The sequence below is a fragment of the Bombus pyrosoma genome, linkage group LG13 (genome assembly GCF_014825855.1).
Source record: "Bombus pyrosoma isolate SC7728 linkage group LG13, ASM1482585v1, whole genome shotgun sequence".
Lineage (NCBI taxonomy): Eukaryota > Metazoa > Arthropoda > Insecta > Hymenoptera > Apidae > Bombus > Bombus pyrosoma.
The window spans coordinates 129449-156447 of NC_057782.1; the positions used below are offsets into that span (position 1 = coordinate 129449).

General features: G+C 38.7%; 1 pseudogene; it reads left to right on the plus strand.

The window, feature by feature from the left end:
* Positions 1-18626, plus strand: part of LOC122574348 — a 69710-nt pseudogene extending 51084 nt beyond the window's left edge.
* Positions 18627-26999: the final 8373 nt, after the last annotated feature.

Here is a 26999-nt window from a genome sequence, read left to right on the forward strand (position 1 = left end):
TGGCAGACGCTCCAACTTAAACAAGCAGAGTAAAATAATGCTATATAAAGCCATACTAATACCTATTTGGACCTATGGGATCCAACTATGGGGAACAGCGAGTAATTCCAACATAGAAATTCTCCAACGATTCTAATCAAAAACTCTAAGATCCTTAATAGATTCACCTTGGTATGTTATCAACGAAACAATACATCGCGACCTTAAGATACCCACAGTTAAGGAAGAAATATCCAAGTTCAGAAACAGATACAATATAACAGTTAACAACCACCAAAACCCATTAGATACCCAATTACTTGATACGACGGATCAGATCCGCAGACTAAAAAGACAATACCCTTTAGATTGAAACATTAGATTCAACTAGAATCAAACATACTATAAACTATTGTAATTCAAGTTACAGTCCCACGCCAAAAGAATTTACTTATAATTCTCAATGAGAATTGATTATAAATAGTCTACCAAATAAAAAAAAGAAAAAAAATTGAAACACCGAAGTCGTGCTATTTCGTCATACTTAAAATAATTTGCCTAATGTCTAGTGACAAATTGCAAGCTATATAGGAGATATTAAAAAAATATTTTCCATATGCGTACAATAAACTCCTTGATTCGCCCCACTACAGAATTTCGAGATTTTCACAGCATATAAGGATCCGAAAAATTACATGCTGTTTGGCATCGCGTGTGTTAAAAACTATTATAGTGAGATCGACCTAAAAATCCCTTTCGATCAATATTAACACGTCGAAATTCGCGAGACAGTCTAAATTCTGTTTGACATTTGTACAAGCTACTCTCAGTACACTGCCAGTGTTTCAAAAACATGCACCAAAATATTAAGGCAAAATACATACAAAATACAAGCCCGCAATCATATACAGCTTAATTAAATAATCCTACAAGACACGATTTTACCGTTCGAATCGTATTGGCTTTTGTTGATCGAGTTACGAGGCTTGCACTAATATTTCCTGCGAGTTCCTGATTTTGCATCAGATTTGCTTGCAGGTCTCAACATCCAGAAGAAACCTCCTAACAGCTCGCGTGCTATGATCCTATTTTCTCTTAAATGGTTAGTTGTTGAAATAAAGCAAACAATGTAAGCAAGGAATGGTGCCATGGTGGAATTTAGTGTCATTTCCATTTTAATCATTATTTAAACATATCTAAATGTTTAGACGTAACGTCTTATAACGTAGTAAAAATAAATATTGTTTTATTGAATTTTTGGTGTCAACGGTAAATTAGTTATTACTGTAGTTAATACTGTAAAAGCATGAATTATTTTCAAAGTTGAAAATTTGCTATTTTGCTCAAAATAGATTTTTTCGAAAACTGCATATGCTGAAAGAAACGATTTGTAGATTCGTTTCTAGCGCACAAAAATCTATAAGAACCTATTGGTGATTAAAAAATTGACAGGAGATTAAAATATGCTGTTCAGTGTAATTATCGACTTTTCAAATAGTTTGGTGAATTTTATGAAATGTTCTACCAATAAATGTCTTGCAGCTTCTATTCATTTGTAAACATGGTATCTAATTATCTCAAAAATTATGCTTTTTGGAAAAAAGTCGTTTGAAACAGAAGCTTCACAGTTTTAAGAGGAGAATTAAACAGTGCTACTCGTGTTTTATTTATTTAAGGTCATTTGAAGAAAAAGTTGTTTTTTTAAAATGAAAACCATATCTCTTCCTAACAGACTCTTAACCTATGATAAGAAGGAAAACACTTTTATAGGAAACATTTTTTATCGGACTTCATCTTAAAAAGATATTTGTAGCAGCACATGAGTCAGAAGACGATGCGAATCGAGAGCGACTCATGTTGTTATTTTACCTCGGGACATTGATACCGCCTTGACGAACGAAACGTAACGATAATTAAACTCCGGGCAAAACAATGTCGCCGCTACATGCAGCCATCGATCAAAGACGAATTTGAATTTTCTGACTCTTCCCCGACCAGTATAAATAAACGAACGCGATCGCGAGCGAATCAGTTATTAATAGTTACTAACGGAGTTATACGAGTTATCGAGTTATCTGCGAGCGATCATACATTGTCTTTGCGAATACGTTTGTACGAGCGCCTCTCGATAGTATTTATATTTATTAATTTATTTAATTTATTTCAAATATATTTGACGGCTTGCAACAGCAATCTCTCGTTCCCATTTTATTAATCCTCTACACTCATCCACCACATATTTATTCGAATAAAAATTTACTTCAGGTTTTCTTATTTCCAAAGTAGCGGAAGGAAATTTAGGCGATACAACAGAAGTTTCAGAAGCTTCATTAATTTTTCTGGTCATTGTCTATGATAAAATCATAGTAAAATCAATGACAACTCCATTTTTTTTACGACACTTTCTTATCATACAAAAAATCGAAATATGATGAAATATTTTCAACAATATTTACATTTTGTGCTAAACAATCTGTTTTTAGATTCAATTCTTACCTTTTTTAAAACTTCTTTTGTAATATTGTTGCATTATCTTATTACTTTCTATTCTATATTTTTGCATATATGTGTAACATTCCTACCCCGATTTCTGGACTATCAGGAAAATAATATCTAGGAAAATAAATATTTCGTATCATGTTTATTTTTATTTAGAGCAAGTTGTAAAGTTTCGTTTAAATTATGTATTCTTCTTCAAGTTTAAATTTAAATTATTATTAATATAAGCTTGCATTCGCTTTTTATTATTTTTGAAAAATTAACAATAATATATAAAAGAAGCAAGACGTTTCATATGCACGGCAAGACCAATACGATCACGCCTTGGTGGAAACCGCTGTTCTACCAATAGCAGGTGTAGTAACTTCTGGGGATATTACACATATTATCTTATATGCTATAGCAGGTCACATTCACGCAGTAAATATAAACAATTTATCAACGCAATTATTTTTGAGAATATACACATAATAATTAGTACTTTGGAAATTCATTGTAAATTTATACAAATCCCTCTTTCCTATTAAATATGGTTTATTCTTTTAAAAAAAATAACGAAAAAATTGTTCTATTCATCATGTGCTGAATCTCATAGAAAAATTACTACAAATTAGATCTGCAGTTAAAAGAAGAGGCCTGAACGTCATACCTTAGATGAATTAACTGAAATCGAAATTTTGCATAATTTTCTTGAAAATTCAACGAACTCCGATGTGTAATGTGTCAAGTGCAATTGGTGTATCAGTTGGTTTTATTTACAATGTACTAAAATTAAATAAATTACATCCATGCAAAGTGCATTAAACATCAAACATTGAATTAAAATGACCGTGACAAATGAATTGAATTTTGCGAGAAAAATATCGATTTGTTGGATGTGTAGCGGCACTCGACTGCACAAATACCGCCACTCGACACTAACTAACAATGGACGACGGCAGCGCAGTGGTTAGCTCCTGGGGAGCACGAGGCGAGTGTGGGTTCTCAGGGCGTAGGATCACGCCCTGGGAAACCCCGATGGATCTGATGTTCTCCTATAGTCGGGTGGTGGCTAGTCGGTGCCTTTGGCACCCTTCAGTTCGCTGATCCGGTGCGGAGAATTTCGGAGAAGTTGGTGGGCCCATACCTGCCAAGACCACTCACTTCACCTTCCTATGGCGCTCCTCATCACCCCGCACCAGCCTTGACCGGTGTAGGGTGCGAAAAAGTGAGTGGCACCAGGATGGAAACCTTTGTTGACGACCTCGGCGCTATTTTTTCTAAAATCATTATGGAGAGTAAAACGAATCAGAAAATCATTTACGGTGCAGGGGAGGGATACCCCAGTACCGACGCAGTTGTGGGTAGTCAAGTGGGCCCCACTGCGTCGTTAGTTCATGATCACGGCCATTCTGGGGTGGACCGCCAGGCCCCCGGATCAGTTTCTGCGTCTGGCGAGGCGAAGAGAAGATTGAGATCCGCGGACAGGCAAGAGAGCGCGTTCCTCGCTCCTGCCACGGTCACGGACGCTGCACCATCATCCCTCGAAGAATTTTGGACGACCCACCCCTGAGGCATGGCCCAGACAAGAACCGGTGGCAATTACCATCGCTCCTTCGGGAGCAGACGTTGGCATCGAGACTGTTAAGATGCGCAAGGCTAGGACTGGTGCTATCATTGTAGAGGATCCCAGCGACAAAGACCGGGAAAAGGCGTCCACACTGGCGGACTGGGTCCGCGACTGCGTGGCATTGAGCAATATCTTCCCCGGAAAACTCTCATTCTGGAGGATTTTAATGCTCATGCCACGCAGTGGTGAAACCCCAGGACGGACGCCCGCGGCCGAGCGCTACTAGATTGGGCTGCTGGCTTCGAGCTCCTGTTCGTCAACAGGGGTTCGGCGAGCAGCTATGTAGAGTGTACGGGATGCTCCGTAATTGATCTTACGTGGGCCACCCCTAGTGCTTTTCGACGGGTCTCGGATTGGAGAGCGGACTAGGAAACTGAGACTCTATCGGACCACATTTAGGCCCCCCTTTCTTACACGCTGAGCGGGCCTGCAGCGTCCCAGGAGCGAGGCGCTCACGCCCAACACCACCAAAGTGGCGTCTGAAGGAGCGAGATAACGACATGCTTCAGGCGGCAGCCATTGTGGCACATGAGTGCGGCATCTGACGCTTCGATACCGCGCTTTGTACCCGGTGGTAGACGCAGCTCGGCTGTGTATTGGTGGATCCCTGATATCGCGGAGCTTCGTGCTCGCTGCGTTTGCGCTCGCAGAGCATTTCAGAGGGTACGTCGCCGACGGGTTCGTGACCGATCTATCTGGATGACAGATTGGTCGAGTACACCGGCAGATATGGCGAAGAGCGATGGCCCGTCGAGCGAGGTGTTCCACAAGGTTCCGTGTTGGGCCCTATCCTTTGGATTATCGCTTACGACGCGGTCCTTCGCTATGCCCTGCCCCCGGGCGCGGGCATAGTGTGTTACGCTGAGGACATCTTGGTCCTGGCTGGGGGCGTTGGTGATACGAGACGCTACGCCTTGCCGAGGTCACGGTGGCGTGCGCCGTTCAGTCCATCCGGAGGCTGGGCTTGAGCGTGTCCCCCGTCAAGTCCGAAGCCATTTGGTTTTACGACCCCCGGCGGAGTGGAGCGCGTTCGCACGGCCTTTGCATGGACATTGGTGGAGAGGATGTCCGGATGGGGCTCCAAATGAGATATATTTGGGCCTCAAAATCGACAGTCTGTGGACGTTCTGGCCCCACTTCGAGCTCCTCGTCTCTAAAGTAACAGACGCAGCCAACGCATTACGAGGCCTGGTGCCGAATATCGGCGGGGCCGGAGTCGGAGTTCGTCGGCTATACAAGGGGGTGGTTCGATCCCGTGTTCTTTACGGGGCCCTTACGGGTGTGAGCGGAAGATCTGACGGCGAACCGTCGCAGTCTACTCCTGTTGAGGAGGCTGCACAAGACGACCGCCATCAGGATCGTTAGAGGATATCGAACCATATCCTATGTATCGGCGTCTGTCCTGGCTGCTTCCCCTTCGTTGGAGCTTCAGGTATTGGCGCTCCGACAGGTGTATCAGCACATAAGAAGCCTGGGCTCGAGCGGTCTTATTCCCCCTGTCGCCAGGCAGATGGTCTCGGACATCCGTGAAGAGGCGAGGATGGAGACCTGGGAGCGGTGGCGCTCCGATCTCCTCGCGGAGAATGAGGTGCGGACTCACCGTGGTGTGAGAGCTGTTTTCTCTAATTGGGAGGCTTGTAGGGACCGTGGCGGGCTCCCGCTGACCTTCAGGATGACGCAGGTGCTCACCGGACATGGAGATTTCGGGGAGTACCTGCTAAGGATTCGGCGAGAGGTGACTGACACTTGTCACCAGTGTCAGGAAGATCAGGACACGGCGGAACACACGTTGGAATTCTGTCCAGCGTGAGCAGAACCGCGCCGTGTACAGCAGCTGGCCATTTGTGAGAGCTTGGCCCCCTCGAACGAAGGCATCTCCCCACGAATCCGATGATCTCGTGTCCTTAGACACCTCCATTATAGCTTTCGTCTGCAGCATCATCGTGATGGAAGGTCTTTCTCTCGTGAGGTCGCATTAGCGAGTTGTATGACGTATTTACGGTCGGTGGATATTCTACTATTTAACAAAGAGTTGGTTCGGTAATGCTTGTACCGTAGACATGGACATTAGGTACAACTTCGACTTTGGAAGAAAGCGCATTTTGTCAACCCGTTGACCGCGGATTCGTTATTGAACCTGGGATCATTGTCATTATCATCTCGAATATCTAATTACCACGGTTACTTGTCAAAATCTATAATACTCATATTTATACTAGTAAATATCTTCTCTATTGCATAACAACAATGCCTAATCCAAATGAAGATTCGTTTCACGCCCCTAACCCCAACCCTAATCATAATATGAACCCGACATATATATACTATCATTTATCCAATACCATTATTTATTGGTGATAATTAGCGGGTAAAAAGTACTTGGAGATTCCTGAGGAATTAAGTATAAAAAATATAAAGCAATTTAGTATAAAATTTTATTTATTCATTTAACGGATAGTAGAAATATTTTAAAAGGAATTTTGGAAAAAGAAAGAACTGAATTTGAAAACAGATTGCATTATTGCTTATCACAGAATGGAGTACATTTCGAAACCATTTTGTGATGTTTCAATAATGTGTGTGATAAAAAAGTGTCGTAAAAAAGTGGTTGTTATTTATGTTACTTTATCATTAACAATGACCTGAAAAATTAAATAACCTTCTTTGGTGTCGCACATTTCTTTATTTTAATAAATATATTTTCAAGATGAAATTCGTTTAAAAAAAGTATCTTTATAAAAATTTTTTCTGTTTTCCGCAGAATAAGAATCTGTAGATAAAAAATATGGTTTCCATTAACAAAAAACAAGCAAAATTTTGTTTTAAACATTTTTTCCTAAAATGTGTAATTTTCGAGATAAATAGATGTGAACTTTCCAAATAAATACCCTTTATATATCTTCAAATCCATTACAAATTTCATTACTATAGTCACGATAGTTGTGTTTTAAACTGTTTTTGTACTTATACATAAAAAATTTCTAAAATGTTCGAATTCTTTAGTGCGTTTACTTAAGCGACCATATTACTATATTTATTTCATTTACTGTTATCCATATCTACTTATATATTCTTTCCGTGTGTGTAGCACATGTGACAAAAATCGAGCTGGAACTAGAGGAAGTTCCTGACGATGCTGTGCTCCTCGTTGGATCGATGTCATCTGAATTGGGCGTCACTGGTGAAATCAATTCGACCTATCCGGATGGTGAGTTGAAAATTCCATAAAACACAGAGACATGTAATGTAAGGTAATAAACCTCGTTGCTTGTACATAATTCGACGGGTAATCCACGATTCGTTTTGTCATCTCAAATCCAAAAGTTTCAGGAAAGTAAAAGGACAAGCGATCTTTAAATTTTTTACCATGGGGAAGTCGACCTAGTAATTTATTGAACCATCACATTTAATTAAGCGAATGTGTTTCCCTACGCAGTTTGGCGCATAACCTATTGAAAAAGATTCTAAGGATTATTTCGATAAATTGGAATATAATTTCAGTACAAACATGTTTCGACCACTCGCAGAGAGACGTGATCGCGAGGAAACACATTAACGGGAGTCGTAAATTCTCGTTACGATTAAATAATCGACGCCACGAAATGATCGATCCCCTATTTCGATTAGGATAATAGAGATGGTTAACTTAAATATGACAATGATATAACAAGTTATAAATCACAGTTTATTCCAACAACTTTGTAAAGAAGATAGTTACGCTGGTGCGTATGTATAAGTTAAGTAAATGACTGATCTAAGGGTGGAAACCCAGTCAAAAGACGTTGACTGTTTGAAAGATGAAAAATCAGTGAAGTTCGGTGACGATACTGTGGCGGAGGAAAGCTAAGGATGGGTGTGTCTAGCGTACGGAACCATCGGATTTGTTAATGACAAGTAGTGTGAGCGCGAGGTCTCGTCCTTTCAGTAGATCGTGCCATACCTGGAGTGTAGAACTCATACTGGCTTCGCGTGAAGATGTTTTTTTTTTTATTCTCTAGCGCCCCCCGCCCAGGGGGTGGCGCGCATAGGTGGTCGGCGCGCGACTAGGAAAAACCCTGCCCTCTCCTTGCAGGTCATTGGACAAGTTGAACCTACCCTTTCGGGCGGCAGTTCGCTTAGCCGGCACCGCGCGATGCGCGCATCGCGCCGCACCGTTACCAGCGGGGGCCACGAGGAGGCGGAGCTGCCAGCTTATAGCTCGGTCCCAGCAGGTTGGCTATCTAGCCGATTGTCCCCTGCACCGTCTCGGCACTCATTTGCATGGGTGCCGCCTGCGTTGACGATCGCAGGTTTCCTCTCCGGCTCGTTGTATTTTTTTTTCTTCGCCTTGGTTCCTTGCCTATTTTCCCCGTGCTCTTTTATGTCAGTTTTCCTCTCGTGAGTCCTCTGTTGCGGCAGATTCCAGGTTTTATGTTGTCGTTTTCTTCGTTGTTGTTGCTGTTATTCTTGTTGTTGTTGTTCATGTTTTCCCTCTGTTTTGCTCGGATGTCCTTCCAGCCAGTTTTAGACTTCTTCTCAGATGCTGGCTTGTCTGCTCACCCGGTTGTGTCAATCTTCTATCTGGAGGTCGTCCCTGTTGTCGTTGATGTGTCGTTCCCCCCGTCTCTCACAGGATTCTCCTTCTCTTCTTTTCCTTTGCCTGCAGAACGATCCTTGCGAACTGGCGGAAATGGGGGTATACGTCCTTTGTTACGAACTCCCACTTTTCTTTTGGCCAGTCCAAGTTCTGCAGTTTTTGACGATCTTCGTCGATTGGGCAATACTCGAGGATATGTTGAGGGGTTTCTTCTTCGCCGCAGTCGCACGTGTCCACTTCGCTCAGACAGAACGTCTTGAGCTTGCTGTTGAAGTCTCCATGGCCGCTAATGAACTGTGTCATGTAGTGGTCAGGTCTTACCCAGCGGTTCTCAAGCCTGTCCTTGACGCTGCCGAAGCATGCAAAGGTTGTTCTTCCCTTCTGCGTGGTCTGCCAGCGTTCCTGCCACTTCTGGATAGCTTCTTTGACGATCGCTTTTTCGCTGCTTGAATCGTCTCGCCCTCTTTTCTTTTACCTATCCTGGATCTGGCTTCTATTAGGAGGTCAATCGGTATGACCCCTGCGATAACCTGTAGTGCCTCTGTTGACGTTGTTCTATAGGCTTTCGTCACTCGGAGGAGTGCCATCCTCTGTGATCTCATAAGCATGTTCCTAGTTTTTCCATTCAACAGGTCGCTCCAGCCGGCCGCGGCGTACGTGGTTATCGGCTCGAACAGCCCTTTGTACAAAGTACGCATGGCCGCGTGTCCGAGTCCCCACTTCGCCTTGGCCACTCTCGCGAGACTGTTGAATAGTTTCTGGCACTTCTGCGTTGTTTCGTACACATGCCTGTTAATTTTTAGGCCGCTTTCAAGGTATACTCCCAGGTACTTTATCGCTTGTACCATTCTTATGTCCTTGCCGTTGATCTTGATGATCGGTGGTCTTCCGCGTCAAGTTTACCTTTGACGAGCAGCATTTCCGTCTTCTCCGCCGATAACGACAGTTTCTTCCTATTGCACCAGGTAGAAACGCGTGTGAATACCTCCTGTCCTTTCTCTTGTAGTTCCTTCCTCGTGTTTCCTGCGACCATTCCTGGGATGGCGATGACGTTCCCCATTTTCCATCTTCTTGGGAAGACCCCCCAGATAAGGCAGCCGTTCATGAGCCTAAGGAGCTGTTGATGAATTCCTCCCCAGGCGCGTTGAATTACTTTTGCTTCGACTAAATCAGGTTCTGGACATTTCCCCTTCGTTAGTCGTTTCACAGCGCCACTGAGTTCTGAGAAACTCTGGGGTATCTTCGACATTCGGCGGGGCTATCGTTTCACGCCTGATTACTGCCTGCTCCGGCGTGTCCGTATCTTCCTGGTCGTCGGGCAACAGGGCAGAGAGCATCGCCTCCGCAGTCGTTCGCCAGATGGAGGTTTCTCCTTAAGGCATCCGCAGGGTCGATACTGTTTCTTCTCTTCTTAGTTGACCCGTAACCGTTCGGTAGACGATGTCCCAGGGTTCTTTATTGCCTTCCTTCGATACGAATTCTTACCAGCTTCGTATCTTGGCTTTAGTAATCGCTTTCACATACTCCCTTCTAGTGTCCCTGTACCGCAGCTTTTCCTGTTCCCTCGTTGCGGGGTCCCTAGCCCCTTGGTATCTTCTTCTTGCCCGGTAGGTGTTCCTCTTTGCTCGTGTGAGCTCGGGCGTCCACTATGGCACTGACCTATAGTGCCATTTCATCTTTGGAATTGCCGCGTCGTAGGCTTTTATGAGGACTTCCTGCATTCGTTCCGTCATTCGTTCGACGTCGTCCGCCTGCGATTTGTTGATGACAATTTTGACTAGGAGAGTGAGGGAAATGGGCTTCGTTGTTAATTGAATACTTTGCTATGGTGGTGGGTGAGGAAGGATACTAACCGTCATCGAGATAAAGTTGCTAGTGAGAGGCCTCATACGTGAGAAAAGGCAACTTTCCCGTGTCAACCCGTTGTAACGTCAATCCACATAAGGGGCCAAATGTGTGCAGGTCCTCACCGCGTATCCTCAATTACTTCAAGGACCCTGTAACCCTCTAAGTGTATTGGTTTATGGATGGTCCTTGGAACAGTCCTTAGGTTTATTATACGTTCGTACAAATTACGGGGAAAAGCAGGTATTTGCCTAACGGGAAAGCTGGTTTTCCCCATGAACAACAATATCACCTACGAACCACGTTGATAGGAGGCTTCCTCCTCCTATCTTCATTTATTAACGTGGGCTATGACCAATCGGCATCACGGATCGTTACTCATACTTTTCCTAACGAAAAGTGTGAACAACGAATCCGCGTTGTTAGTTCAAAGGGCACACCCACACCGAGCTTTCCTCCGTAATAATACAAGAACACCTTTGGACTGAAACTCAAACCTCTCACCAGTCAACATCTCTCAGATCAGTCGCGTAAACTGTGTTATTCAATAAAGTTCAATAGAAAATAAGTATAGTAGTTGTGTTACGACTCAACCTTTTTGTCTTTAAAACTTAAGCCTTAATTTTACGTGATACCGTAGTGGACAATAAACTTTAGAAAATAATTCAGTGAAAGAATATTTGTTCGGTCTGAAGGACCTTAACTAGAAAATACCTGAGATTTATGGAGGATACTTGAGATTATTGAGGGTACGCAGTAAGGATCTGAATACATCTGCTGTCATCCCATTTTTCCTGGGATTTCCACTCGTAAATAACCGATGGTGGGGCGACCATCTCCGGTTTAGTATAAATACCTCCGTTACAGAACAGGAGTTTTTAGTTTAGTTTTCTGTTTACTCCCTCATCAGCCACCGTACTCGCGTGTATCTCGTCTTAACTTGTATTCTGTCTGTCGACATATCAACTGTAATATTGAATGTTATATCCAGGAAGTTACTGGAATAAAGTGTATATTATAATCTGTTACCTCAGTGTTATAATCAGTCCAACCACCTCTATTATCCTAAAGGGAATAGGCGATCAGTTCGTGGCGTCGATTTACTAGCCGTAACAAGAATTTACGACTCCCGTTGACGCGATCTATCGCGAACGGTCGAACACATTTCATAGCCAAATGATAAAATAATTTGAAGAAATCTCATTAAAGTAAAGTATTTAAAAAATTATTCTTCAAATTATTTATTATACTACTTGGCTGAACGTCATTTAAAAATAATTATAAATAATAATAAATATGCGTCAATTTGATTGAATAATTAAAAGGGACACTCGTGTGTCACAGGATAAATTTGACTAATTATGCGATAAGATAGCAAATCCCAAGCGCCTTATCATGAGTGACCGCCCTGGTGGCATCCAGTCACTCTAAACATATGATACATCCGTTCACAGAAACATATGATAGGTACGACCAAAGTCTTTTCTCACTCCAACGAATATAAATACTCCTCTCAAAATCATCCAAGTCAGTCTGCATAAGTTAGACTCACTTTGAACATTAAGGTCTATCGTTGCGAACCGCAAACATCATAAAAGGTTTACCATTTAATCATTGTATAAGTTGTGTGGAAATAAAGAGCTCGACTTCCTGTTTTGAGATCGACATTTTTTTTAGTCACTTGTTGAATTATTACGCGACACGTGAATGGTATACACTCTTACCGTCTACTGTTACATGCAATTCCACCCTGTCGATTTAGAAAGGTCTTTGTTGACAGAAACATCAAAGCATGGGGCGCTATAAACATCTTTAAAGTAAAATTACTATCGCAGAAGATGCCATTTTCTATTTGTTTGAATAATACATTATATTAGATTTAAAGCAAACAAATGTTAGTCGACGTATCGTATAGATGTTTTGATACTTTGTTGCACTTTCAACACATCATGTTACATTTGATTTGCGAATAATTTAGCGATATAACGTTATTATGCTTAAGAAATACTAGTTTTCGTCAGTTTTGTAGCATTCAGGATTGTAGGATCTGTCAGTAATGTATATTTCTCGAATTTAAACACTTAAAGGAAGAAAAATTTAACGTTTACATATCGACTATTTGTTTACAAAAATAAATGACAGCTCTCGTTATATGACTTGTACGAAACAGCATACATATGGTGTAAGGATTAAGGACACGGTGAGTGTAGATTGAGATACGAATTTTATTGTCAGGTCTAGATATAATGGCTTACGAAACTATTCCAATATTTACCATACTAACTAACTCTTTGAATAAGCTGTACATACAAAGAATTATATTTCTATGAAACATTTGATTGCAGAAACTAAAAAATTCAATGAAAATAATCTTTAGTTCTTAATTCGAATGTCGAGGAAGTTAAAGAGATTAAATAGAAATAATTAAAGGATACATAGCATTTTTAATATATATATGTCAGAGATGAAAGAACATCGGAACCTCCCCTTTGGAATTTTGGGAAACCTCCTTAACACTTCAATCTAGATTCTACCATAGCCGTAGTTAAGCAATTGTCGTTATTCAATCCGATTGTAGTTGTTCCAGACTTGTGATAGTGAGTGTTACGTCGCGTGAGACACCTGGCAGCCAACGGCCAACCTACAGTCTTCCCGATCCTCAATAGACCCAAGGATCCACCATAAAACGTTAACTTTTAGCTTCATTGTTTCCACACATGTTTGCCAGTCAAACTGCTTGTCTTGAAGAATTTGCTAATCCTATAAGTATTTTCGGTTTATGGCTGGGTCTTGGAAAAGTCCTTGGGTTTATTAGGTGCTCTTAAAAGTCACGGAGAAAGCGGACAATCGCCGGATGGGAAAAACGAACTATGTCCATCGAAAAAGGCTGTTTTTTCCTCAGGAACAAAGTTACCCTCGCTCTACGTTAGTAGGATACTTCTTCATATCCTTTTTCATTAGAGTGGACCATAACCAATCGGCATCGCGGGTCGTTACCCTCACTTCCTGGACGAAAAGTGTGAACAACGAATCCGCGTTCTTCGGTCAAAAGGCACACCCACACCAAGCTTTCCTCCGAGACACCATAAGAGCAAATCAATGAGTCTCCAGTGAGTCTCCAGTGAGTCTCCAGTCTCTATCATCTCGAGTCAAAGGATAGGCAGTCTATCATCTCGAGCCAAAGGACAGTTTAAGAAACCTCAAGAAGTCAACAAGTCGAATACAGTCAGTCGACAAAATACATCATCATACGCAACGACACGAAAAGAGTCTCAATTCGTACTCACTCGTCGTTGTCCGTTCAAACATTCATTCTTGTATAACACCGAAGTTGTTGGATCGCTTAAATATATGTCGGAGATGAAAGGACATCGGGGCCTTTCTTTTGGAGTGATTAGGAAACCCCAAATACCCTAGCCCGGACTTTTATTGTAGCAATAAAAATAGGAAATAGTTGTAAGACGCTAATCCGATTATGTGTACTCAGGGTTTATGACAATGGGCTTGGGCTCGAGGTGACATAATGAGTCGCCGAACGTAGCCGCGGTCACGGGACGGACATGTAACAACAGAGATATGGAATAATTATGCAGCTCTCCTTAAAGACAAAATTGACTCGAGATGTGGGGAGAAGACTATATAGGGGCAATTTCATTTGTACTGGGAGTTAGTTAGTGAGGTATCGAGAAAGTTGTGGGGTTACTTATTGAGAGAGTCATTACGACTAGTACGTGGAGTCACACCAGGATCGTGGATCATATCGGATTCGTCTTCCCCTGGCCGTGGGTTCGTATCGAACCTAAATTCATTGTCATCGACCTCTCGTTTGTCCGATTGCCGTCATTACCTGTAACCTCTTGTAATCATCGCCTCGATACCAATAACGATCAGCTAGAATACATAACCACGATGGTCAATTCGAGTGAAGGTTCATCAGACGCCCATACTTCAAATCCTTCTCCGACATCAGAAGTGGGATCAGTGCCGATTATAACAGTGCAAGAGCGGACGACTATCGTGCGCAAGTTAATTCAGTCGCTTATAGGAAAATCGTATACGGAATCTAAAAATCTTTCGCTACCGCGTTTTAACCCTGAAACCGCGGGCCCCGACTCCGCTGCATGGTGCGCAGCTGTCAATCTGATTAGTGAAGAAAACTCTTTACAAAGCAGCGCCTGAGAGGAAACTGTGGTAGCGTTAACTGGTAGATTAACTCATCTGGGTGAGTCGTTTCCATTTTGCTTCGATTCTGGAGCTGAGTGTTCGTTGATTAAAGAATCCATGGCCTTGAAATTTTCCGGTAAAAGAATAACTAATACAATTGTAATGCGGGGATTAGGTAATACCTGTATAAAATGTACAACACAAGTTTTGTCCATCGTACGTATTAACAAACTTACATTGGAGATAATTTTTCATGTCCTTGCTGATAGTCATTTAAAACATGATATAATGATTGGTCGTGAAATTTTAGGTCAAGGTTTTAGCGTGAATATCACTCAAAACAGTATCACTATAAGTAGAACGAAAATAATTAATGTGTGTAGTAAAGCCGCTGAAAAAGAGATTAACATTAATGAGGTCGATACAGATGTTATTGGAGATGATAAAAGCCGATTAATTTCTGCTCTTGAAAAATATAAAGATTCATTTATTACGGGCTTCCCACGTGCTCGCGTAAACACAGGTCAGATACGGTTAATTGATCCTAACGTTACAGTACAAAGAAGTCCTTATAGACTTAGCGAGGTGGAGCGTAGACTTGTACGTGAGAGGATAAACAAATTAATTGAGCGAAAATTGTACGGTCTAGTAATTCTCCGTTCGCGAGCCCTATATTAGTCGTGAAAAAGAAAGACTTTGTGTAGATTACCGAGAGTTAAATAAAAATACGGTCGCGGATAGGTATCCTCTACCTCTTATTGCGGATCAAATCCCGAGGTTGAAACGGGCTAGATACTTTCTTAGCCTGGACATGGCTAGTGGATTCCATCAAATCCCTATTCATCCTAATTCTACAGAGTATACAGCGTTTGTCACTCCGGATAGACAATACAAATATGTTAAGATGCCGTTTGGATTGAAAAATGCTCCATCCGTCTTTCAGAGAGCCATTTTCAAGGTCTTAGGTGATCTTGCCTATTCGTATGTTGTGGTTTATTAGGACGGTGTTTTAATTATTGCTGATTCGTTAGAACCCAAGAATATTGTTAAAAGCGTTCGTTAAACTAATTTATTGTTAAACCTTGTAAAAGTCATATCTATACGTGTTATATAATTTAGTGTAATACAATTTAATTGAGTTAAACAATGGTAAATCCAAATGAAGAATTGATTGGGCCAAAATTCTAATGATATTTCGACATATATAATAATATATGTTAATCGCAGCGTTATATTCAATTAACCACCCTTATTATTCCACAAGAAATAAGGGATTGAACGATTCGTGGCGTCGATTAGTCAATCGTAACGGGAAATTACGACTCCCGTTGGCGTGCTTCTTCGAGATTGCATCTCCCCCCGAAAGCGCGAAAGTTCAATGAGCTTGGGGTCGAGGTGACAATCAGTCACCAAACGTAGCCACTGTCAAGGGATGAACGTTTGTCTAACAAAGATATGGAGTAATAGTATAGCTCTCCTTAAAAAAAAATAGTTGTAGCGGCACTCGACAGTAAACATTCCAACGGTCTCTGTCCCGTGGCTCACCACACGCAGACCTTATTCTCCGGGTAAGATGATTACCAGATGTCAATGCATCTCTAAAGTACATATTCAGCTAGCCTGAGGACCTGTTATAAATCTTAAGATTTAATTAATTAAAGTCCTTCAAACAGACAGTCTTTGTCCCAACTACGGGAAGATAGGGGAAACCTACTTTCTCACGAACGACGCTTCCGGCTAGCAACTTTCCCTCGAGGGCGGCTAGCATCCTTTTCTCACCACCGATATGGAAATTGACCAATTAACAACAACGTCAATTTCCCTCACTTCCTTAGACACACCCCAATATAGTTTTTCTCTGCAGCATCATCGCGACGGAAAGTCATTCTCTCGCGGGGTCGCATTAGTGAGTTACATAGTGTCATTACGCTCGGTGGATATTCTATGTTTTCACAAAGAGTTAGTTCAGTAACACCTATACCGTAGACAAGGAAGTTGGGTACAACTTGGTCTTTGGAAGGACGCGCATTTTGTTATCCCGTTGACCGCGGATTCGTTATTGAACCTAGGATCATTGTCATTAGCATCTCGTGTATCTAATTACCACGATTACTTGTCGAAATCTGTAATAATCATATTTGCACTAGTCAATATCTTCTCTATTGCATAACGACAAGGTCTAATCACAACGAAGATTCGTTTCACGCCCCTAACCCCAACCCCAATCATAACGTGAATCCGACATATATATCGAATACGTTTCATTTACATTGTCAATATTTCAAGAATCTATTAAAATATGTTTATTTGAATGATAAACGTGAAACAATAAGGAGCAATATTATGATAGGCATTCCGGCACCAGGTGCAGCTTTAGTCAGAACTGAAGAGGCTTTGATTGTTATTTTGGTCCTTCTGCTTTGGGCTGCAGCAATTGCGTTATTCTTCAATAGATGGGGAAAGATCAGAATGTTGGAGCCATATCAACCGAAATTTCAACAACAACACAGACAAAGTTGTATCACGATTGAACAGGATCAATTTCAGGTAATGTATATTTCATTTCATTTTAAAAGAATTGTCGGCTTGGATTAGATTTGCCCACGCGAGTGTAGTTTTCAAGATATAACAATTTATATTTTATACTTAGATTTATATTTAGATTTTTCAATAACAGCAGCTATATACATTACACTTGTCACTAACTGGAGATCAGAATAGAGTGCAATATTCAAGCTGTTGTTGCTCGTCGACTAGCACTACTCAGATATTAATCTAACTCAGTCTATAACGCATTGATATCTTTTTTCATATTTATATTCGAAATTTATATGCTTAAACTATAAATTTGTAATATTATATTTAATTTTGATATATGTAATTATTATGTAATGATGTTGTCTCATTACGGTACTAATGAAATTTCGAAAAGTATTGCATGACGCATTTAATATGTCCATAAAAATTTTCTACGGTAAGTGTATAAATATTTTTGTGAATCGCGGTTTCACTGTCGAATACGGAATATACAAATCCGTTAAGCCGTTGAAAATTCTTCATTTCGAACGAAATTAATCTGTAAATCACTAATTCATTTGTTCGCAGAATCGACGCACGTTCTCGAAATGTAACATTCTTTGCGAAGACTATCCGGCAGAGTACGGATTAAAGTACTCTTCGGGTCAAATGCGACCAAGACAAAACAGTGTATTCATTGGCTCTAGTGCATCCTTTCTCCCAGGTGGTCGAGGTACATTGCGTCGCACAAAAAGCGCATTCGATCTCCAATTCTCTGTGCTTTCCGAAAATCACACGCTAGATTCTTCTGACGAACAGGATATGTTAAAAAATTTAAAGTTGGCCAAGGAGTCAACGAAACCGTTACAACGCGTACAAAAGAACAGTATCTGCAATTGGACAGAATCAAGACCATCAAGTCTTACTTTCGAGACGGAAGAATGAGTGTTTGTCACTCCGATATTTCTCTGAAATCAGAACAACGAGATCGTGAAATAAATGTTTTTCAATTTGACAAGATGGGGCTAATTACCAGACCAGATTGTGGCAGTAGTACCTGTCAATTCGACAGAATGGACGTGACAAACCACTGCAGAGAGATCGCATAGGCAGTACTTATCATTTTGACGTTCCAACTAGGCCTAATTTATCTCTTGGCAAATCCTTATTGAGGAAACAGCGTGTAAATAGCAGCAACATTGAGAAAATTGAGAAAGCAAATGCATCGATCGAAAAAACGGAAAGTAGATCAGAAAAATAGGAGATATTTCCTAAATGTATATTTAAAAAAAAAGAAAAATTCCTTTTTAGCAACTAGATCTACTATCTTGCAGTAAATTACTTACTTATATCAGGAAATAATATTTGATAATGTAAACAGCAAGCAATTAAATAAATTTTACCTTTTATGAGTTTCATATACTTTGTTCTTCAAGATAAAAACGGACTACCTTATGTTTGTATTATTACTATAAAAAGTTATTAAGTTTCTTAAAAGCATAATAATATTTTTCAAAGTTCCACAACTGTAGTTGTCATAAATTACCTTGTGATTGTATGATGTGCCTGGTGTTATTACTTCACCATATTTCAAGATTATATGAAAATAAAGGTCTCGACTGTTATAACTTGTGTTCAGTAATTTTTTTGTTCTTAACACACAACTTCCGCAAAATCTCCCACAAAACCACCTAAAAATGTTTATTAAATATAAATAAGATTTCCAGCAAAAGAGAAAGTGAAATAAAATCTATATTATCTACAAGACTAGTTATTTAGGAACTATAACATATCAGTAAAGATGGACCCACTTGCGAAATAAAATTCTTATTTTACTAGCAACTATAAATATGTAGACTAATGCCATTAAGCTGGTTTGTGAAAAGCAAAGAATCATACGATATATCGAAATAATTAAGTAATTAAGCTTAAATCAGAGTTTATTCAGTTTACACATAATGTATGAAATAAGGAACACAATTTTTCTTCATTATCAATGACTAACATCTAACTAAATAAGAAATTATTCGTACGAGAATTTATCTAAATAAACAAATTTATTTAAATAATTTATCCCTTCAAGAAGGTATTCGGATAAAAGTTTATGTATGTTTGTTATATCGCAGATGACTAAAGTAAAAACATATCGCTGATATGCTGTAACAACGGCATAATTAAAAAATTTCAGTTTTTGAGTTACTACAGAAAAAACTGTTGCTGTTGATACTTTCTACAAGTTCAGTTTTGTAAGCGAAGCTCGTTACAAAAAAACCTAGACATCAGAAGATTTGTGTCGCTATTGTATATTTCTGTTTGTTCCTATTGATTTACTTCAATGGTGACGTATTATAGCTCGAAGTTCATTAAAATTTCAAAGATAATTTCATATCCTGCATTATCATTCTATTGCTGTAAAAGTTCTTCTTTTTTTTAATCATTAATAACAGGTTATTTCAATTTACTTATTTCAACTTGAAATAATATGCGTGACTTTTCTTGAAATTTTTTTCAACAATAATGACATAATATTAAATAAATCTTGATTGCGGAGTGAATTTCGCATCAAGAATGTGAAAGTGTGGACTAGAGATAGCTTTACTGATAAATGTGAATTTATCGAACTAAATAAAAATATTATATTTTTTTGTAAGCTTGACATTTTCCTACTTTGTACTTCATCAATATTTTTCTTACTTTGCTAATTTTGTACTTTGGCACCTTAATGCGATGTTCTTACTAAATCATAATGATTCAAAACATTCGAACTTGTTATCCTTGGAATCGTGATTTTTGCATTATATCACTTGCAGCAAATGAAGAATATGTATAGACAGAAATGAACATGAAGTATGTTCTCATGCGTTATTGTCATATTAGATCATTCTACGAGTCACTTTCTTTTAAATGTTGGATCACAAAGATTATGGTTCTTTAGTAAATTAAAAGTAGAAATTGAAATCATAGTGAATACACGTGACTGGATGTATCTAAAAGACACTCGTATAAACTCAAAAGAAAACAAACGTGTATACTAAAAAACGCATATAAGTAAACAAAATCAACTTCGTAATTAAAATTACATTATATTCTCCTGAACTTGCAATTTGCAAAATTTCGGAAGAGCCAGTTACCAATTCGAAAATGTCCGATTTAAAAGAAAATAATTCTGCAGTAAAAAACATATTTTGTTAATGTTATGCTTAACTCTTTCAGTCATGATACTCTCTGTACGAGAGTTATCTCAGTTTTACGAACAGTACTATGAAATATTATGAACTACTTAAGTGCTATGAGAAACAAAATTGGCTAAGATGAATTTGGAAACGTGCGCGTCATCGATTCCCGTGAAATGTGGAACTGAAGATCTTTTGACACTTCTCCCTTGGGAACGAATATTGTGAGGTACAAATACCGAAAGGGCTAACACAATCAGTTCTAAGTCTCGAAGATGATGATAGAAGGAACGTTTAAAAAACAAATTCTAACTATTCTTTTAAAAATTGGGTGTAATTTTTGTTGCTAATGAGAAAAAGATAAATATATTACCATGTAACATAGTTTTGGATTTATACTACTAAGATTTAAAAATTGCTCCGTCAAAGACGACCTTGAAAGGTATTAAATAAAAGAATTAGTCATGTGGAAAGCACTTATTTTACATAATCAAAGTTTCACGTGCTTGCTTTTCTGCTGTTTTTCATATACAGTTGCTCACAAAAGTATTCGTACACATACCGCAAAATTTATTTTATGAATATATTATGTGCAGTATGCGAAAGTTTCTGAAACTGTGTTAATACTCTGATGATGGTTTCGTTACATATTCTGACTTGGAAATAACTAGCGACTAATTAATTTTCAATTAATTGTACAAATATTTTGGTGATCTTTGAGAAATGTATGCTTTAAATGAATATCTTCTAACTTCTATATACGTTTTTATATCCATTTCAAATTTTATCGGTATAATCACAATAGTTGTGTCTCATTACAGTGTTAATGACATTTTTAAAAATGTTTTCTATAACATACATACACATAAATGTTCCCAAAAGTGTACAGATATTTTTGTGAGCCACTATAAGTTGTTTGCCATTTAGTCCTACTGTATACTCGTCACAGTTGTGAACGACTTCGAATAACCATTGTATTCATATTAAAACGCTTTATCAGAAGGTAAGTAAAAAAAACATATTGTTTCATTTAAAAAGATAAAGTTGACTTGATACCTGTTCTATATTTCCCTCTATCAAAAAATTATTAACATCAAATTATGTCCCTCGAAACCTAACAAGTTTTTCCTGATGCATTTTTTCTACCATTAAAAGATAGCGCGTTATTCAAAACATTTGAACATACATTGTAGAGAAAATTTTCATTTACATATCGTATGCATCATATAAAACATCTCAGTGGAATTTATTTACCACTGTAATGAGATACAACTGTAATGACAGCACTGGTAAAATTTCTAATTTATCTGTAAATCAATATAAGGGTATATCAGTAACTACGTTAATCATGTCTTAAGTATTATATATGTCGGAGATGAAAGGACCTTCCTCGACGAATCCGATGATGTGTCCTTAGACACACCCCATCATAGTTTTCCTCTGCAGCATCATCGTGACGGAAAGTCATTCTCTCGTGAGGGCTCATTAGCGAGTTACATGGCGTCTTCACGCTCGGTGGATACTCTACTATTTAACAAAGAGTTAGTTTAGTAATATTTGTACCGTAGACAAGAAAGTTGAGTACAACTTAGACTTTGGAAGAAAGCGCATTTTGTTATCCCGTTGACCGCGGATTTGTTATTGAACCTAGGATCATTGTCATTAGCATCTGGAGTATCTAATTACCACGGTTACGGTTTTCCTCCTGTTATTAGCTTTTGTCTTTGATGTAACTATACTTTATATAGCTTTCATATTTTATATTTGCTATATTCATCAGTTTCTAAATTTTAAAACGAGATTGCTTTTCGGTACATGCAAAGCTCATTTTTGTTGCGGTGAATAATTTATTTAATTATAAATTGTCAACTATAGGCCGAATTCTCCTTATTATTTCTCTTTTGTTACATTGAGAAAGTAACGTCCTTCCTTGGTAAATGCATACGAGGGATAATCTTGGTTGTGCTGCACTTATTGATGGAATTTCTTCCAAAATTGTACTTGAATATACAAAATCTTCTAACAGCCAATCATTATTACTCTTAAGGAATCTAATTTCCATGTAGGAAGAATTGATCCATTTTTGTTTTAATTTGTGAGCAAATTTTTTTAAACTAACTTTCAATTCTTCTAAATTTTTAGAAGAAATATACATTTTTTTCACATACTTTTTCTTGTAGGAATAAATAATCATTCACATCTCCTTTAACACTTCGTAAGATGGAGAATAAATCTTTTACTTATGACCTTAAAACCTTCTATTGTACTTGCACTAAATGAATAACATCTGAATAACAAAAAAAGAAATGTTATGTACAGAAAATAACTCATATTAACTAATAATAAATCTCTAAACTTTTTGTACTCAACAAACAGAAATAAAATGAAATAATATATCCAAAGTAAAACACATTGGAATTTAAATATAACTTATACTATACTAAATATATACTACAAAAAAAACACAAATCATAAAAAACAAAACTGTAAACGAACAAGACAAAATAAAAGCTTAACAGTAACTTTCAGATTATAGAAAATGCTTTGAATATCTCACTGTGAAGGCTCGAATAATTCTGATGCATCTGAGAAGAAAAACAGCCCAAAATATTAAACCTTTACTTTTTAAATGCGGTAACTAAAGTTTAAGGAATGAAACCACTCCCTGAAGTTCAACTCCTAAAAGGCTATCTCGGAAATGATTAGAGATAGAGAGGAATTTTCTTAATTTGCGTGGCTTTCAGCGTATTGAAAAAAATTGCTTGAGAAAACTACTTGGGTCATGTTTATTTACAACAAAACATATGACAAAAAATATCGCATTTTTTATTACGGATACGATAATGTATATAATAGGCCTATTTATACAAATACATATGTAATCTATTGAAAATTTAAATAAACAAAAAAAATAAAAAATGCATATAATATATAAAAATACATATAGTGGCATGGCTTGTAGATAAAATAGTAAAAATATGAATATGTAGAAGTCGTAAACCTCATTAATTCTAAAAAACACTCTCGAACGCTAGTATCGATAACCACTACTACTGTCAAATCACCTACGAAGCCCGGCTACTTCTAGCGTTGATCGTTGGCGTTACTAATGCCCGCCAAAATAAAAAAAAAAATAAAATGTCAGAATAAAAATAGAATACTTGCATTATCTGACGAGGAAACCATATATAATAAAAAATGCGCTTTTTTGTCGTATGCATTATTGCCGTAATTGTTTAAACAATCATGACCCACGTAATTTATTCAAATGATCTTGCCATCTTCTTTTGATACACTATAAATCCCTTTCAGAAGTTGAACTTTAGAGGATTTTATTCTTTAAACTTAAGTTACCGTAGCCAAAAAATACACGTTTAACATTTTCGGCTGTTTTTCACGCCTGCAAAGTATTATCAAAATCGGAGTCGAACCATTCGAGACCTTTCCTTACTAGTAACATGTATCGAGTTTTCCTAATTTCTGCTTCGGTTTCTTGTATCGGTAACCAGGCGATAGGAGCTCCATTTATGAGTTGTGAGTGGAAGCGATCGAACTCCGAACACATTGTGTAGGTCTGGTTATTGATTAACCTGGTCATTTGACCCTGATCTACATATATATAACACGTCCATTGTAGTAGTGGGCATCGCCTTTGATGAAAGGACCGAGTAGTATCCTTGAGAGTAATGTTCTTGAAGTGTGTCTCCTAACAGAATTTTTGCAGAAAATTGCTGTATCTTTCCGTTTTTGCAAGTTTGTTGCATGGGTGTGGACTGTATTGTTGACTCAGATAGTCGGTGATGCCGTGTTCTGCAACATTTCCTTCAACTTTTTGTAGACGATAATGTGGTTCCGAATATCTCGTTTGATGATGTGATACGAAAGTGCTGCAGCCGTCCCTGTACATGAAGTCTATGTTGATGTTTCCGAATATTCTGCTGAATATTTTGAGCCTTTGATATTTCTGAACGATAGGTTGATCCTGTTTGTTTTCTAATAATAATCTGATGGCTGCTATCTTCGTTCCCTTGAATGTAACTGTCAAGTGCCATAATGCGGTGATTGTTGCGATCTATCAACTAAATGGCGAACAATGAGGTTGCAACTGTTCGGTTGAGGTCGCGAACCTTGAACGATAACGCTCAAAGTGGAGATAGATTAATGATGTCTATTAGGCTTGTGTTTAGTAGGTTTATTTAAACTGTTTAGTATAAACGGAAGAGTATGAACTGTAAGTAACGGAATTTAAACTTAGGCGAGTGCGTGATGAGTGTTGTCTCTTGAAACGCCTGGTGCTTATATTCTACCTGTCCCTCTAGGGGACGTGTCACTTTGAAGATAACCGAGAATTCTTCCTTTTAAATGGCAATCTGCAGATATCAAACGTATTTTCAGTTTATGGCGATAAACGTGACTCCGAATATGTTTATGTTACAAAGATTCTGGTTATCTTATTCTTTATCGGCTTGTAAATCATCAGAGAGTGATATATCTGTACCAGATTCGTAATAAGCGGCAATAGTACTTTCTAAGTGCGTTGGTGTGCTTTCCGGAATTTGCAGAGTCTGTATGCTTGTAAGCCTATACTGGACGCTGCAGGCCTTGACTCCATGGTTTCTCTAATTTACTCAGGTCAGTAATTACAGGCGAATGTAATTCTTCTACTGGTATTATTATAGAGTTTGTTACGACCGTTCGCGGAGAGGCGTAAATTCTCGTTACGATTCGGATAATCGACGCCGCGAATTAGTCGTTCCCCTGTATCGATTAAGATAACAGAGGTGGTACAAATGAGTTTAACACTGAATTAACAGGGTTAATATAAACTTGTGTATTTAACAATATTTAATATTATAATGAGCACGTCACAAATTATTTAATGATAAATTCAATTAGTTTGATACGGGAATTCGACCCGACTTTATAATATTTCTCGATATATTCGTTAGACTAATCGACTTTAATTTTATTCGTCTGAACCTCTCGATGCATAACGTTTGAATCCTCAAATGATACTGATTGCCCCTTCGATTTTTCTTTGTCTTCTCTGGGAGACGACCTCCACTACGCTCGGATTACGTCACTGTTCGCGCCTATGATCATGTATGCCACCTTCTTCGTGTATGTAAAATAACGGACCGAAGGCGAATCAACGTTTCTATAACTCACTGCTTGATGACAAATATGCGCTTGTCGCTACATTGTATATTTTTCTTCGGTTATATAAGGCAATCTGTCTGTGTCACTATGGTGCCACGAGCGACTGTTAGGAATACGGCCTATGGCAAGCGTCGTGGCGTAACAGGGTCTTCGATTTCTTCTTTATCGAAAGAGATCAAATCTCTCTGTGCACTGCGTGTCGTTTAGATTTGACGTCAAATAATTACTGGTTCGTGTCGAATATGTTATTGGACTAAATGTACTGTTGTAACTTATATCACTTTTTAATGGGATTTGAAGGAGAATTGGACACCGTGTTGCAACGTCATTCGTTATGGTATCCGTTAGTTCTTGGTGAATTCTACACTCTTCCCACAAGTGGACGTGGCAGGGTAATTTGTTCTTCATCCGAATTGCTAGGATGTTCCACGTATGAACTGTAAGGTCTATCTTGAATAATTACGCTTTGAATCCTTTATATTGACGAGGAATTATGGGGAAATAAACTGAATTACGTTGAATTACGAGACAGCACGTCTGTCATTCTATCTGCCCCTTCAGGTTTGTGTACGACATCGTATTCATACTCTAGGAGCTTCGATTTCTATTTTGTTAGCCTTGAAGTAGATCCCACGACTGAGTATAATCAAACAGAGTGTTCGTGATCGGTTATTAGTGTGAATTTACGACCAAACACGTAAAGTCGAAAATATTGCGTAATGTATATTATATTGAAGCATTCCTTCTCAGTAGCAGAACACCTTCTTCAGACTCAGCTTAGACTACGAGAAGCGTATCCAATCAGTAAGTCGTGATCAATTTTGTCTTAACTCAATATTGCACTTAATGCATAATCTGAAGCGACGTTAGTGACAACGAATGCACGGGAAAATCTGAATACCGTGGCATTATTTGTGTGTAGGATTCACTGCACATATTTTCAAAACTTTACTATTATTCGTTGGTCCATTTGAGGCGAATTCCTTTTCCTAGTAGCTGAATTAGTGGACTTTCCTTAACGCAGTAACCTCGACGAATCGGCAATAATGTCCGGTCAATCCTAAAAATTGCTGGATATTCTTCTATGACATCAGGGTAGAAACATTTTCCATAGCTTGAAATTTCCTTGGACCCGATTTGATGCTATCAGTAGAAATTATGTATTCTAAGTATCCTATGCATACAACTTCTCTACGAAGAAATACTATTACTTCTCTTCGCATTTATTGGTGTTTCGTCCGGTGACTCTTTGCGTAGCCCGGAATCTATCCCTCGGTCGAGGCGACCACTCGCTACGTTAATATAATTAGTTGGACCATCTAATCATAGGAAACTGTCGTAAAACTAAGCATTTCGATTTAACCGTTAAGGCCGTTAAGTGACATAAAACACCTTCGAATCAAGAGGTTCCTTATGGTTATTGCTCCATCAGGTAAAAAGTGGGGAAACGCGGGTTTTCCCATTTTTCCCGGAATTT